Source organism: Mesoplodon densirostris, chromosome 6 (genome assembly GCF_025265405.1).
Source record: "Mesoplodon densirostris isolate mMesDen1 chromosome 6, mMesDen1 primary haplotype, whole genome shotgun sequence".
Classification (NCBI taxonomy): Eukaryota; Metazoa; Chordata; class Mammalia; order Artiodactyla; family Ziphiidae; genus Mesoplodon; species Mesoplodon densirostris.
Genome location: NC_082666.1, coordinates 131,143,131 through 131,157,319, shown reverse-complemented (window position 1 = coordinate 131,157,319; position 14,189 = coordinate 131,143,131).

The following is a 14,189-nucleotide window of genomic DNA, read 5'->3' as shown; positions in this document are numbered from 1 at the left end:
TGGACATCATTTCGTTTCACATTTAACAAAGTCAACAACCTGTCAGTCTGTGAGGGATTACACAGAATAAATTTTGGCCTGATTTGCAAGCATTTTATTTAAATTCTGATCCTATTATTGATTCACTTAGTCCTCAATCTATAAACGTAGGTCACTTTGGTAACTCAGTTTTGAAAAACACCTTTGAGAGTATAAAGCTGGATAAAAAAAAATCATCCTGTTGCTCCTAGAATACTGTTATTTTTAAGGAAAGTTGAACAGACTTGACTTTAGATAAAACCTTTTTTTTTAAATGTTTGTTTTGTCTCCTGTGCTTTCTTCTCTGTTTTGCACAGTAGCAATAACTATTTATTGAATAAATATCCTATAATAATGTTCTTGAGCTTCTGTGTTTATTTCTTCCCATGATCTATGAGCTGCAGAGGTTATGTGATCACAGAACGATCTCAAAACCACTCTTGACCAGAAAAGAGAGCTGACCATCCCATCACCTGTTTTGCTATATTCAAATAGTTAAGTCACTTGACAGGCTCCATATATGGGAGCATGGAGGAAAAAGACAAGAGAGAATAAGAAAAAAGACACAAAGCGTTGATGAATTTTTTTTTAGGGTTTGAAGGTATGATTCTTAAACATAGATGAAGAAAAATATTCCTGGGAAGAGAGGACGATTTGTGGATTGTTTTCAATTTTTCCAAATCCCATGTGAACTCATTCATTTTCTTTTCCCTTTTTTAGCTTATATACCCGTATTTCCTCATTTATTCTCTATGAGAAGTGAAATATAACTCTAAAATCTCTGATGTGATGTGATATTCCATCAATCATATATCCATCAGATAATTCCTACACTGTGTTTCTTTCACCTTGAGTTCTTAGAAACCTGGATTGCATTTTATTGTCTTGTACTTCCAGTCCTTAAGCCTGGCATTATGCTTAACACACAGACAATCTTCAACATCAAAATAACCAAGTAATCAACATATGCCTACCTACGTGTATGTATGTGTGTGTTTGGGGGTGTGTTTTTACACACACAGTATATATATAAATAAACTGATTTTATATAATGGCCCTTAGTAACTAAGAGTTGCACAATGACTTTTAGAAACTATAGACACCCACAAATACACACAAGTATGTGTATGTGTATGCACACACACAAAAGCACGCTGACTATATATAAAAAACTAATTGTACATTATGTTGGCAGTGTTCAGGGCACACTACCCCACTATGACGTGTTGGCACATTGACTATTTTAAGCTGAAGGACTTTGGGAAAGGGCAGGTCTGGGAAGGACTTTCTGACCTTCCCCTGAAGCAGGTTACAAGGCCCTCATATGAGAGGTGCCCTCCCTCTACCCACAGGAAAGGAGCATCCTTTTCTCCAGGGACAGGGTGCAGACTCTGAATGGACAGACCTTGCTAACTGTCCCCCAGTTCACTACCCTCAGCTCACGTTCCTTTTGGTCCTATCACTGTTTCCAGGACTCTCCACCCCTCAAACCTAGTATGAAAACACTGGGTCTCACTGTGTCTCTGAGTCTTCATGTCCTTATGAAGATTCCTATGTCATGTAAAACTTATATTAAATAAAACTGTATGCTTTTCTCTTGTCAGTCTGTCTTTTGTTACAGAGACTCAGCTGAGAACCTAACATGGGTAGAGGAAAGATACTTTTCCTCTCCTACAATGTCCTTTAGTCACGAAAACAAACTTCCTAATGGTTTTTAGAGGCTTGGAGCTCTTTACCACCCTTCTTAGGTCTCACCTGACACCTCAGAGGAAGGGGTGTGGCCTCTTTTCTTTATGTGAGAATAACTCTTACTCATAAAGGAAACATGGTTCTCAAAACTAGCCTTCCTGCATGATCACACACTATCTTATCTTGCAAAACAAAACCCAGGAGCACTTAAACATTACGGAAATTATGTAGCTGCTGATGAAAGTCACTGAACCTATATCTTCCCTTTTCTTCTTCTGGTTTGTTCTCTAATTTACAACCAAAACTCCCCTGTAAATGGAGCAAACTCTTGCTAATGGAAAAATCAGGGAATGAGAAGTTTTTAAAAGTATTTTAATGTCTTAGTTAAAGCATCCAATATAATAGGGAGAAATAATTCCCAGGATATAAAAACTCAAGGCAAGATGATTTCTTCTTTTTTCCCTGATGTTGAACAAAGTACTATGCAAAGGCTTGATTTAAAAACAAACCATCAAGTAGTTCTCAATTATCTTTTTTAATTTTAATGTAAAATTCCCCGAGTGTTGCCACACAAAAAAAGTGCTGTTCAGCCAGCCAGACTCAGTTTCTCTGTTCCTGAAAAGAGAGTTGATTGGCCTTCCTGAAGTGTTTGGAGACTTAATTAGTTTATACTTGAAAAGCACTTTCAATGTGAAAGGTCCCATTCAAGTGTCAAGTATTATTAATCAGTGAATGCCAGATTCAGCAGTTTTCTTTTACTTTGTAAACTCTTAGTAACTCTTTAAACAAAATGCTAAATTACATGGCCTTATTTTCTTTCTTTAGAAATCTCTTTTGTACACGTTTTCCAACCTGCTTTTAAAATATGTGCGACGTACCATTCTTTTCTCTCTTTTTTTTGCAAAGAATGCCACCTAATAGCTCTTGCAAATATTTCCCTAAGTATGTTTTTCTTTTAGTTACACCACTTCCCAGGCTGAGTTCTTTGCAGCATAAACTGATGGCATCAATAGTATAGCCAAATGGTGAATCAAATTGTGACCCTTTGAATTGTTACTCTATTACTAATAGATTTGCAGGAGGAATACATTATTTGTAAACATATTTTATGGTATAATAACTGTTGTAATTCAGTGTAAAGTGTCAAGATTTATACAGACGCGTCTTTCAATTCAAGGGAAAATGTGAAGATCATGCTTTTGGCTCCACCGTGGAGCTGAGATAAGTAACTGCAGGCTTTAGAATCGATGTCTGAAATGGTATGAATCCAATCAGAAGGAAAGGCTGAATTTATAATTCTTCTCTCCCCACTGTCTATGGAGTGAACTCTTTATAACAATATAAAAATCACATCAATATAAGCATGTGTCTCTTCAAAAGGTGTACCCTTTGGAAGTTAATTACTCTTTCGATTTTTATTTCAAAAGCAAACATACAAGAAGAGATTATTATTTTTTTTGTATACGTTCTACTCTTATCTCCTATAAAGAAAAGAATGGTAGCTTATTTACCTAGCTATCTGACGGGTGTCTGAGTTCTGGTTCTTGTCCTTACTAGCTCTGAGACTTTTAGCAAGATATGTGACACCTGCCTCAGCCATAAACGGGGTTTTGTGTAACATTGAATAAGTGGATGTATGTAAAATCTAAGTATCGTGCTGGCCCAGTGACGTGCAAAGGTCAAGTGAATGCAAGTTGGTGTTTGATGCTATTCTGTCTATGATTTGTATTTTGCTGCATCTATCAGTCTGTGACTCATAAAAGACACTCAGTAAATACTGTTGAATTTAAGTGAGAGAACCAAGGAGGGTTAATTATTCATCAGAGCAAGCAATGATCACCAACATCATCATCGTCATTATCGCCTTCAAACATTCAACGTGGACAAAATATGTGAGCTAAATAAATAACAAGAGGCATTGTTTACGTCCATAGTACTTGCAATCAATATGAGTATTGTTTCCATATAGCTCCAGTTAATACGTAATTCAGCCCTGTAAATTTGCATACTAGCCGTGTGTTACATGGCAAAGGCAGAATTGTAAATATTTTTATAATTATAGTTACAACAGAACCCGCGTCTTAATGTTTCATGGGCTCTGCCAATTTCAGAAATATACGGTGGTCCATTATGCTGAGCAGCTGCAGAAATAGCATGTAAGACGGAGGGTTTTGACAGTATTGATAACTCAGTTACTAGCACACATGCTGGTGAGACGGGTGTTTCTAAGATTAATGAATTAATTTATATTTTGTAAGTCTGACATAATTCATGTTTTAAAAAAGAAATATAAAAATTCCATATCTTATTTCCAAATCACCACTTCCAGACTGTCCTTTCCGTTCTGAAGCAGCACACAATTCGGATGTGGTGATCAGAAAACGTGGTGCCAGTGATTTTTACCACTTAGCATATTCAGTTCAACTGAGATCTACTGATTCTATTGCATTTGAGCTCAACATGTATCTCCATGAATTGTTCCTGGAACTATAAAAATATGGATAAATAGTATTTAGGGTTTTCCCCTCTTTTTCTTGATATACACCTGACAGCTTATTTAGTATGTGCTGGACAAATGAGAGCTGAAGTGTACTAATGGTTGAATAAAAAAACTGACAAATAATTATGTTTTGCAAAATTATTAGTGAGACTATTGATTTAATGTTGAGAGACATAAAGAAATGTTTTTCTTTTTAATTTCAGAATGCATGCATTTATTTGGCCAGAGAAAAGGGCGCTATCTACAGACTGACTTGCCTGTTTACTTTGCCCTCTTTTTAATGCGTGCTTTATGAAACCCTGGTACTAGCACTCTATCTGTCCTTCTGACAACTGCTTGTCCGTCAGGCCAGACTCTAAAAATAAAATGCAAAGAGCTTCTTACCCAGACAGCAGGAATTTACTTTTCCCATTATAAGTAGTGCTTTTAGTACAGGATTGATTTTTTTTTAAATTAATTTATTTATTTATCTTTGGCTGCATTGGGTCTTCGTTGCTGCATACGGGCTTTCTCTAGTCGCGGCGAGCATGGCGTCCTCTTCATTGTGGTGCGCGGGCTTTTCATTGCGGTGGCTTCTCTTGTTGTGGAGCACGGGCTTCAGGTGTGCAGGCTTCAGTAGTTGTGGCTCGTGGGCTCTAGAGTGCAGGCTCAGTAGTTGTGGCTCGTGGGCTCTAGAGCACAGGCTCAGCAGTTGTGGTGCACGGGCTTAGTTGTTCTGCAGCATGTGGGATCTTCTCGGACCAGGGCTCAAACCCATGTCCCCTGCATTGGCAGGCAGATTCTTAACTACTGCGCCACCAGGGAAGTCCAGGAATGATTTTTGTTTGTTGAATCCCTGCTCCCTAAAGATGAAACTGAGTGAGCTGCGGTGTGGGACTGTTATACCGTGGGTGCAAAGTTGAGGATCAGCGGAAGGATAAGGCCAGGACGTTTTTCACTCAACACCTCCCCCTCCATACACCCAGTTGTTGCCAAATCCCAACCTCTCCTTTACAATCTATCCTTCCTCTGACCCCTCTTTCCCATTCCTCATGCTAACATCTTACACTAGGGAATCCTTATATTATAACTGAATTATTCAATAGCCTCTGGACTGGTATTCTTTTTTTTTTTTTTTTTTTTTTTTTTTTGCGGTACGCGGGCCTCTCACTGTTGTGGCCTCTCCCGTTGTGGAGCACAGGCTCCGGACGCGCAGGCTCAGCGGCCATGGCTCACGGGCCCAGCCGCTCTGCGGCACGTGGGATCCTCCCAGACCGGGGCATGAACCCGTGTCCCCTGCATCGACAGGCGGACTCGCAACCACTGTGCCACCAGGGAAGCCCTGGACTGGTATTCTTATTTTCAGTTATCACAAGGCAAGCTGTGCTCCATATGCTGACAAAGAAATTCTCCAAAATACAGCATCGTATGTGTCAATTCCTTCTTAGATGCTTTTAGGTGGCTCACTATGGCCTACTTGCAGGATGGCAAATAGGTTCCATATAAACGGCCAACTTCAGTCTGCAGTCAGGCTTACCTGGAGCGCTGTGTGGAAGTCAATTGTTTCCAGAATGACCTGGCAAGAATGCAGTGATTGATTAGTGATGTCTGCCCCAGGGGTAGCAATGGGGACCTGCAGCCCTTCCGCAGTGGATCTTAGACCAGTCCCAACAGAGGAGAACCTATCCTCTCAATATTCTCAAATAGTACACGAACATGTGTGGATGTGTCTACTCAGTGAAAATAGTTTTTGACTTGAAAGAATGATATGCATGACTCAGGCAAATGGACAGAAACACTATTTTCTCAGCTGTGTCAATGACTAGATTTGTGTGTGACTTCCTGCATTATTTAGTACAAGCTTAACATTCCTATGACTGAGTTTCCTATCATCAAAATGAGGACAACAGGCCTGTCAAAAAACTGTGTAGATATGAGTAAATCATTTAGAGAAACGGCTGACACATAGCAAGCTCTTGAAGAATGTATGCTACCACTGTCATCATTGTCTATCTTTACAACACCTTCAGAGGTCTTGGCTCTCCACCCCTTGGAGAAGAAAATCAAGAAAAGTGCGACTCACACAATATTTCCCACCACCGTGTAGATAAGAGCAGGTGTTTACGTACACAGATATGCATATATGTGGGTACATAAATATATAAAGTAAATGATATACGTGTATAAATGTATGGATAAATGTGTGTATGTGTGTACATATCCATAGCGAGAAATTGTTCCTCACCAGCGAAAACAATTGTCAATTATTCTACTTCCTGCCAGTTACTAATTAACTGAAAACAATTAAGTAATTAAAAATAAAGTATCAATATTTGTTTGTGGGAGAAGGAAGGAATAGCTTGTCTAATGGAAGAGTACTTACAATATTATTTCTAGGTAACATATCAGGCACCATCCCACCTCAAGGCACTTGCATTTGCTGCGCCCTTTGCTTGAGGTGCTCTTCCCAGCATATGTTCCTGTTGACCTTTCCTCCTTCCAGGCTGCCTAGTTATCATCTTCTCAGTGAGGCCCTGCCTGTCACTCAGCTTCTGAACACACTGCCCCGGCCTTCCCTTCCCCATTCCCTCCTGTATTTGGTCCTCTACTAGTCACCTTCTATTATACCATGTAGTTTACTATATGTTGTGTTTTTTTTATTGAAGTATGGTTCATATACAGTAATACGATATAAGTTACAGGTATACACTATAGTGATTCACAATTTTTAAACTAGTTTGTTGTATTTTTTAGATTTCACATATAAATTATATCATACAGTATTTGTCTTTCTCTGTCTGACTTATTTCACTTAACATAGTGCCCTCCAAGTCCATCCATGTTGCTGAAAATGGCAAAATTTCATTTTTTATGGCTGAGTAGCATTCCATTGTATATGTGTGTACAGATACACACATACACCATGGATATATCTTCTTTATCCATTCATCTGTTGATGGACACAGGTTGGTTCCATGTCTTGGCAATTGTAAATAATGCTGCTATGAACCTAGGGGTGCATGTATTGTTTCAAATTAGTGTCTGTATCAAAATTGTTTCAGATTTTTTTGGATGTATACCCAGGAATGGATGGGTCATATGGTAGTTCTATTTTCAGTTTTTTGGAGAAGCCTCCATACTGTTTTCCACAGTGGCTGCACCAATTTACATTCCCACCAACAGTGCACAAGGGCTCCCTTTTCTCCACATCCTCGCCAACATTTATTTGTGTTCTTTTTTATGATAGCCATTCTGACAGGTGTGAGGTGACATCTCGTTGTGGTTTTGATTTGCATTTCCCTGGTGATTAGTGATATGGAGCATCTTTTCATGTGCCTGTTGGCCATCTGCATTTCCTCTTTGGAAAAATGTCTATTCAGTTTTTCTGCCCATTTTTTAAAATTTATTTTTTATTGAAGTATAGTTGAATTACAATATTGTGTTAATTTCTGCTGTACAGCACAGGGACTCAGTTATACATATATATATACATCCTTTTTCATATTCTTTTCCATTGTGGTTTACCACAGGATGTTGAATAGAGTTCCCTGTGCTCTACAGTAGGACCTTGTTGTTTATCCGTTCTATATATAATAGTTTGCATCTGCTAGTCCCAAACTCCCACTCCTACCCTCTCCCCCTTGGCAACCACCAGTCTGTTCTCTATGTCCCTGATTTTGTTTCTGTTTCATAGATAGCTTCATTTGAGTCATATTTTAGATTCCACATATAAGTCATGTCATATGGTACTTGTCTTTGTCTTTCTAACTTACTTCACTTATTATGATAATCTCTAGTTACATCCAGTTTTTTTTAATCTGGTTGTTTTATTTATTTTCTCTCCCCACACTAGAATGTAAAATCCATGACAACGGAGAATATTCTTTTGTTTACTACTGTATGAACCTTGGCTTACACACAGTAAAAAAACTGGCTTACACATAGTAGAAGCTTAAGAATTATATGAAAAATGAATGAAAGAATGATTCTTTTAGTTGAAATAGATAGACATCTCTAGTTATTCAAATAAAGGGATCACTTATGACTATCCTACCTTATCTATAGGGCTCTTGATAGACTTGAGAAATGAGGAGGATTTTATAAATAGGCCTTTTCCTTTATGCAGGATATTTTGAAATGAATGTACAGCTATTTTAGGAAAACTGAAAATGAACTGAAAATGCTGTCAATTAATAATAATTATAACAATAAATTACTGCTATACACAAGTACATCTTTTTGTATTTAGTGAATGTTTGGAATTTTTTTCAGAAAATAGTAAAATCTAAATTCTATCCCAGAAATTCACATGAGGGCTCCTGAAATTCATTCTGAGGCAGTGAGGAAGGAAGTTGAGGTAGACACAGCCTCTACACTGCACCTGGTATGAGAGCCACAAGGGGAAAAGGTAAAACACTCTTGTCCCTTTTACATCAATAAAAAGCCCTTTTCTCTAGACATCTTTGGGTGCATGATTATTATTCATGGAAGCTGTCAGTTTCCTTCCTACAAGTCCACCCTGTAACATGATAGATGAGTGACAGACAGTGGGCCATTATCTTGACAAGGTAGATCTTAGCAAGTAAAAGTCAAGTTAAGTGGAAATCTAAAGTCAGGAAGTCAGAATATTATTATTTTCTGTTTGATGTTACTTCCACCTATTGTGAATCTGAATTCACACTTTTATTTTAACCATTAAGACTGTCCTTTCCTGGCTCACCTTTTGCCAGATTATCCAAATGAATATTGGGGAAAAGGCCAATCATTTAACTGCTGATTTAATGGTAATATATGAGGTTTTAATACTATTGACTTAACATTAAGGGGATTTTATTTCAGTGTTTTGACATTAAAAGCCGTCATTAAAGCTGTTGAATATATTGTTTTTGTTCCTCCCCAAGTAATCCTTTCTATAATGTATGTTACAATATTAATTAAACAGGGACCATAAAAAGTCCTTAAGTCATTTTTAGAAAATGTCTTCAAAGTGGTTTTATAATACTACTTAATATATATGCTTGTCTGAAGAAAATACCTCAGCTGCTGTAGAATATAACAGAAGAATACAGAATAAATGATGCTACGCATCGTGAGTTATCATGGTTAGAAGCAGATTTGGACTCTGCGTCTTGCACGTGGGAGGTTTAATAGGAAATGTTATAGGAAACTGCATTAATAAGGGATGAGGGGAGGAGGCTGGGCAGAGAATGAAGTTGAAATCTGATGAAGTTGAAGCAGAGATTTCAACTGATTTCTGAAATCAGAGGGCAGCTCTGAAGTGGGACTGTTCTTCAGAGCTGTCCCATTGAGGAAAGGGAGCCGAGCCTTTGTATCCTTTCAATGCTAGTTTGCAGGCTGCCCCCCAGGGCAGTAGTGGTGTGGATGGTGGTGGGTAACCTTACACACGACGGCCTCCTTCAGCCAAGGGCACTGCCTAGAGAGGGAATTAGCTAAGAAAAAAGTTTCAGTCCAAGGTTGGATGTGGGAGGCCTGCCCTGGAATCCACTGCAGCCCACCTACTGCTCCCACCAGAGAGTTCACCCACCTGCAAACACCTTGCCCACATGTAGGCGGGTCCATCCTCCAGGAGAAGCTTAGAAGAGGAAGGTTAGTGGGATAAACCAAGCCCCAGTCTGCTTCTGGTCTAGAGGCCATAACTTAGCCCTTGACGCCACCTCCTTAACTACCTGTTCTGGACTCCCCTCACCCTTGGTTAGCCCTCTGCTAGACCCTGCGAGGGGTCTGAGGCCTGGTCAAAGTGCCCTTCTTAGCCTATGCTGGTGTCCTTTTCCATTCATCGTCATGACTGGACAGAGGAGCATGAAGAGAAGCTCCTGTGGGTCATCAGGGTGTTGGGTGCGTTTTTCCTGCGTCTAATGGTCAGCGTCAATTATCTGGAGGCTAGTTACTCCTTTCCTTGGCTGCTGGTTTCTAACCCCAAGAAGTACAAAGTGACTGCATAGCAGCAACAGCTTCGGGTGTCAGTAGATGTTCATGTGTGCTCTAGTGGGAACTTTTTCTTCTGAGAACCAGGACCTCTAGACCTGCAAAGACTAGAGGTGCAGGAATAAAGAATCACACATTCCTCAGTGGATCACTCCTATCTTCACCTTGTTTTCCAGATTCGTGCACTCTACTTATTTTAATAACCTGTACAGAACCCACTGTGTATCATCTCCAAGGTGGTGCCCCTGAAATTTGTCTCTAAGAGGCTGTTCCATTGCCCTCCTAGGCTAGTTGCTTCTAGATGGTGCGGTAGGTAACAGGCCAGGTGGACCACATGGTCATGCAGTCATCACCACTCTCCTTCTGTTTAAGGTGGCTCTCTAGCACCAACGGGATGCTATGTGGGATAATGTGTTGATGGACTAAATACTTAGTGTGGCTGCTCTGTAAACCCTTGGATAGAAGGGCTGGTTGAGCTGTTAAAGGCAAGAAAGGCAAACTCATATTTGGATTGATTCCAGTCCAAATGAACTGCTGCTCCTTTCAGGGTGGATGGATTCCAATGTAATAAACTTCCTCCTCAGTCCTTGCTGCTGGTAGGTTGTACATTTGGCCACGACAGGGGCTAGTTCAACATGACCGGAAAGGAAGTCCAGGCAGTTAAGCTCATGCAGAGACTCCGTTCCTGCACCATAGCTACTTCATTAATCCTTATGCCCCTGCTGGGATCACCAAACTTGATGACTGACATCAACTGGTCAGGTCTTTTGATCTACTTGTATGGTAGCCGTGCCATAGTGGATGCTTCCCGATGGGCATTGATGTGCTATACAAACATACTCACATTTTCTTCCACGCATTGGTCCATCCAGATGTCTCCTATCTAGAGCTCTCCGTCCCAATGCATCCACCTGATTCAAGATCATATATAATGATCTTTAATATGAGGACACATTGATCTACTCTACAAAAATTATTTTGATATGTTTATAAAATAAGCTAATTAATGTACTCTCAATCAAATTAAAAGATACTGAAAATGTAATCAAATACGTCACGTCGACTCTATGGATGATCTTTACTGAACAGAACATCATCAGACATGGAAAATGCTGTCATGTGGAAAAGGAATTGGACGGACACTGGTTGAGCACTAGGCGTAGAACCAGGACCAATGTCCAGGGAGACAGATTTTATTTCAATACAGGGAACAGTTTTGCAGCTGAGTTATATGGAACGGGGTTGGTATAGGGGAGGTAAGTCATTCTGATGTTATAAGTCTTTTAGCAAAACTCTGACAAGCTCTTTGAGTGCGTAGATGTGGTGCAAGCTGCAGGATCCTCTTTTGGGTAAGAGATATTTGAGGATACTTCCAACACTGAGATTATAGAAATCTAATAATTCTCCACAGGCAACGATAATATTCAGATACACATTCATGTATATGTTCATTCGTTCAAAAACTATGTATTGAGCATTTACAGCATGTTAGGGATGACATATTATCTTGGCTTTGTTTCCTTGGATGATCAGGATAGAAAAGTAGCCACTATTTTGGAAATACATCCTATTTTCAAGTACCAAAGAGAATTTGGACCTGCAGTGTTAAAATTGTACAAATGTTTGCATTCAAGCATACATACAAAGGTAATGTTTTAAAATAAGTATTTCCATTTCTTTACATGAGATAAAAGGGTGGATATTTGATAACAAAATAAATTTGTTTAAAGTTTAGGTGTTAGAGAAAACTAATGAAAAATGTTCTTATTTTAACTTGACGAGTTCTGCTCATGACAAGGTATAAAGGGGGCATGTCTCGGTGTACAGAGAGTACAGTTTTTAACATTTACTTGCAGCCTCGTCCTTAGCAGTTTTATGACATAGTGCTGCTATTTTGGTATTCTTCTTGGAATTGCAACAGACAAATCCAGTTTTGAATTCTTGCAAGCAATTCCCAATGAAGCCCTTGAGAAAAAACCAGTAGTTCTTTTTTTTTTTTGCGGTTCGTGGGCCTCTCACTGTTGTGGCCTCTCCCGTTGCAGAGCACAGGCTCCAGACGCACAGGCTCAGTGGCCATAGCTCACGGGCCCAGCCGCTCCGCGGCATGTGTGATCTTCCAGGACCGGGGCACGAACCCGTGTCCCCTGCATCAGCAGGCGGACTCTCAACCACTGCGCCACCAGGGAAGCCCACCAGTAGTTCTTAAAACCTCCAGTATCAAAAATTCTATCTACCTATCTATCTATCCATCTATCTATTTGATTGACAGATATAAACATTTATGATCCCTGTTTAATACAATGTCCACATTTCTTTCCTGAAACTACTTTTGAAGTTTTCACTAAGGAATGGGAAACATTAATTTGAAAGCTTACTTCATAATATATTGTAGAAAGAAAATCTTATTTAGAAAAAGAATATAGCCTAGATTTTTAATTTAATCAGAATTATGTCTATTTTACAAAAGGTTAAAAATCAATTAATTTCAGTAAAATACTCATGCTTTTGTTTTAATATAGTGAGCTCAGATGTTAGAATTAGAAACACTTATTCAGTTCCTAGATCTGTCACATATTAGCTGAGTGACTTTTTGTAATTTCCCTTACCTTTCTGCGTTTTGGTTACCTTATCTTTAAAATGAGAATAATTCTTACTAAAAGTGTCGATAAAACAAAGGTTTTGTTAGGATTAAATTAGATAATAAATGTAAAATATGCTGTACAGTGTGCCTGACACATAAAGATCACTTAACAAACAGGATTATTGGTAGTTTAATACAGCGTTATTACTAAAACTTTAATCATTAACTGCTTAGTAGCTCTCTATAAGAGTTCTTTGTTTTGATCATAATACTGTGAAATTTAGCCTGAATCAAATATCGCCAACAGATTTGATTTGGGAGAATTCCTCTTCTCTATCTTGGGGAGTAGACTGTTGAATTAAATTCAGTTCTTTCTGTGATTTACTAAGAAAATAGAAACATCATGATAAGAGATTAACTAATGAATAAGATCCCATTCTGTGTATGCTTATGTTGATTCTATTTTCCCTATGTAAATGAAACTTTATATTAGGAAAATTCTTAACATTTCAGAAAACATCTTCATCTGTTTTGATCACCACAATAACCCTTGAACTACTATAAATTTCTGATTCCACATTTCTGTAAGATGGCACTCAAGATACTTAATAGTCTTTCCTGGTTATTCAGATGGTGAATAATGCAAGTGGGGTTTGAACACAGATTGTTTGGTCCTCTTCGTTCTTTTCACTACCGCCAAAATATCTCTTAGAGCTTCTCCAAAGGGGATCTCAAAGATATTAACTAGAGGTGAAATCACAGATCTCAACTGGTGTGGTTACAAATAATTTAGGGTACCAGAATTGTGGGTGTAATTCATAAACTTATCAGACCTAATTAACATGAGCTCTTCTTTACTTTGATTTTTTTTTTTGGATACATGATAGATATATTCAGAACTGAAATGTTCAGACAGAATCATATAATAAATAGGGAAAAATGAAGAGTGGCTACTGAATAGAATTAGACAGTGATATGCAGTGATGATTTTATAAAAGATATAAAGGAGTTAAGATACGTTGCATGTGGATTTGCATTGTCCCTGGTTACTGTCTCTTTCTCTCTCTCGATCAGTCCTCACTAATACTTCAGTATATCTGTTCATTTGCAATAATAGCTGTCTCTTTTATAAGAAACAATGTTATTATATGGTTGTGAGTGTGTGTGTGTGTATCCAGTTAAATTAGATCCTCAAAGGCTTCTAGAGGATAAGGGGGCAGAAATGCATGAGACCTGCAATCTTGCAAGACTTAGATTTGTTTGGATGATATAAAGATGGTCCAGCACAAGTTTGGGGAGGTGTAAGTTCTCAATAAAATGTGTTGAGCAGAGTAATAAGTGGCTACTACCAACCCTCAAGGTGGTCAGACAGGTTCAGAGGCAAGGATGGCCGACCCACTGACTTTTTTTAATGTTCCCATTAAAAGTTTGAGAGGCTTATATGCAGTGACTTTAAGGTCCATTGTGTCTTACAAT